The sequence below is a fragment of the Cucurbita maxima genome, unplaced genomic scaffold (assembly GCF_002738345.1).
Source record: "Cucurbita maxima cultivar Rimu unplaced genomic scaffold, Cmax_1.0 Cma_Scf00153, whole genome shotgun sequence".
Lineage (NCBI taxonomy): Eukaryota > Viridiplantae > Streptophyta > Magnoliopsida > Cucurbitales > Cucurbitaceae > Cucurbita > Cucurbita maxima.
Genome location: NW_019272169.1, coordinates 93,587 through 95,980, shown reverse-complemented (window position 1 = coordinate 95,980; position 2,394 = coordinate 93,587). Strand labels below are relative to the sequence as shown.

The following is a 2,394-nucleotide window of genomic DNA, read 5'->3' as shown; positions in this document are numbered from 1 at the left end:
ACAAATGAGACTGTTTGATTTTCTATATTTTCTCCTTAATTAGCACAAATTATCTCAAGCACATTAAGCAGTGTTATAAATGGTTCTCTTGACTATATTTATCATATTTTCTTCCCATTGAACCGAAAATAAAAATAAAATAGATAAGACAGAAAGAAAAATAGATAAGAAGTAATACTCGAATTTTTTTATAAATAAATAAATAAATAAAATAACAACATATGGGCAAAAGGGTCTCTTACAAAGGGTCTCTTAGAAAGGGTCCAGTTGTTTGGGCTCTAAAAAGAGGAGAAAAAGAAAGAAAAGAAAAAGAGAGAGAGAAAGGAGAAAGGAGAAACGAGAAGAAGTTAGGGTTTGGGAGAGAGGAATAGTAGAGAAGACAAATTGTTGTTGGAGATCTAATCCAAGGTAAGAAACTTCGAAGCAATACTCCTCTCGGTGCTAGAAAAGAAGTTTGGGTGGTGGATCCACTCATTCCAGCAAAAAAATCTAAGAACGGACAAAGTAAGATTCTAAACTTCGTGTTTCGATTTTATCTAGATCTAAGAAATTTCATGAGCATTAGATCTAGAGTTTTTGAGGTATGTAACTAAAATAAGATTCACACAGGTCTTTTGAAGTTTCTGGACGAAAATTGGAGTTTCAAGAAAACGTTATTTTCGGTAAGAACTCGTGTTTTTCCCCAAATTCGAACTCAAATAATAAGACCTGTGATTACCAAAAAAAGAAAAATATATTGTAGAAATAGAATATGACATCTATAATACTCGTGAAGAGAACTTGTTGATTCGGATTATGGATTGGAAGATATAAAAATCAGAAGAAAATGGATCGAAAACACCAAAACTCACGTTTCTGGAAAATTGGAAAAAAAACGCAAGAAGAGAGAGGAGGAATCGCTGCCACATGTCGGCCGACGTACGGAGGAGCGCTGCAGGATCGACGAGCGACACGTGGCGACCGCGGGCTGAAAAAGCGCATCAGGCGCCGTGCAATCGGGTCGGCCTGAGTCCGAACCACTCGAACTGGCCCGACCAGTCGCTGGCCTGCGACTGCGTGAGAAGTCATGCGTAGTACACCCTCCAGAGCGTGTCAGTGCGCGTGTAGGCGCGTGAGTGACCGTTCGACCTCCGTTTGCTTGTTTTTTGCCTCGATTTCAACTCTGATCCTATTTTTATGTGAATTAGAACCTATCAAGGAAATTCCAGAATTTTTGGAACCTTTTCCGGTAAATGATTCGAGCGTGGGAAGGCACACGTCAACCATGTAAGTAGCCATTTGAATTCCCACGAGCAGTACTTGTAGGAACCGCTAGGAACATGCATGCATGCTACCACCCATAAAATTAGCTAGCCGGACCTAGCATATTAGTATGGAAACTGTGAAAATAAAATGATTAAGGAAAGCTAGATATGAAATATTTATTAAATCTGTTTTGATTGAGATTCTGATAAAGTATGTATGCATGAGGAGGATGGGAAAATTGTGAAATCTGCGCTCCAGGTAAAGGTGGACGTTATCTTCCCGTTGAGCATGTTTGTTAATATTGCATGAACTGCTGCGTGTTAACTCCTATGCATGATGATGGCTTGTGTTATCTTTCTTGATGAACAGGAAGAAATTATGAGCTTAGATTAGGGTATTTGTGACTAAGTAGGCTAGATGAGACCCTAGATTGGGGGACCTCTAGAATACCGTGCATTTTGACCTGTGAAACGATTACCGACGGATCCAGAGCCTAGAATTTGAAACCTGATAGGTTTGTGAGACCTTGCACGAGAATCCTAAAGATGCATGAATCCAAGTCTAAGCCACCAAGTTCCACCCTAGAAAGAATAGTAGGTCACCACGGTAACTGTAGGTAGCCCGCTAGAGTTTAGCAGTGTGGATAGTGTCATCAGAACCTCCACTTCCCTCTCTTCTCCGATACCGTACCGTCGAGACAGAGCTCCGGTACGGAGATCATTGAGCTTGGCAGATCCGGATAGGGAAGTGTGAAAGGTGCCCAGACCTAGTGGTGATAGCTAAGGGGTCTTCTGAACGGGTTTCTTGGGCAGTAGAAACCCGTCCCTGAGCAGGGGACATGGAGCCACGTAGGATAACTCAGTAGCTGACCGACACATAGGGGGTCGCACCCCATTTAGTGGATGTATGGTCCCATGTAAGGGTCGTCAACTAACCTCCACGGATGATATTCAGAGAGAGTCATGTATTCAGATCCAGCCATATGATCCCCTCAGATTACTTATGAGATCACGCTTCACCTCAGGACACTGATCATTTCACTGCATAAGATAGGCAAACCTCCCAAGATACAGAAAAGAGAGGTGGAGCATGATTTGCACTCACTAGAATCCAGAGATAAGACCGTGTATACCCACTAAGATAAGGATG

The 2,394-nt window shown here is 41.8% G+C and overlaps 1 long non-coding RNA gene across 1 annotated transcript in view; it reads left to right on the top strand.

The window, feature by feature from the left end:
- Positions 1–1,068: 1,068 nt before the first annotated feature.
- The window catches only part of LOC111473742, a 22,800-nt gene continuing 21,474 nt past the window's right edge, over positions 1,069–2,394 (top strand). Inside the window, exon 1 of the long non-coding RNA XR_002715762.1 lies at positions 1,069–1,111. This is a non-coding gene — a long non-coding RNA (uncharacterized LOC111473742). The remainder of the gene's footprint in view (positions 1,112–2,394) is intronic.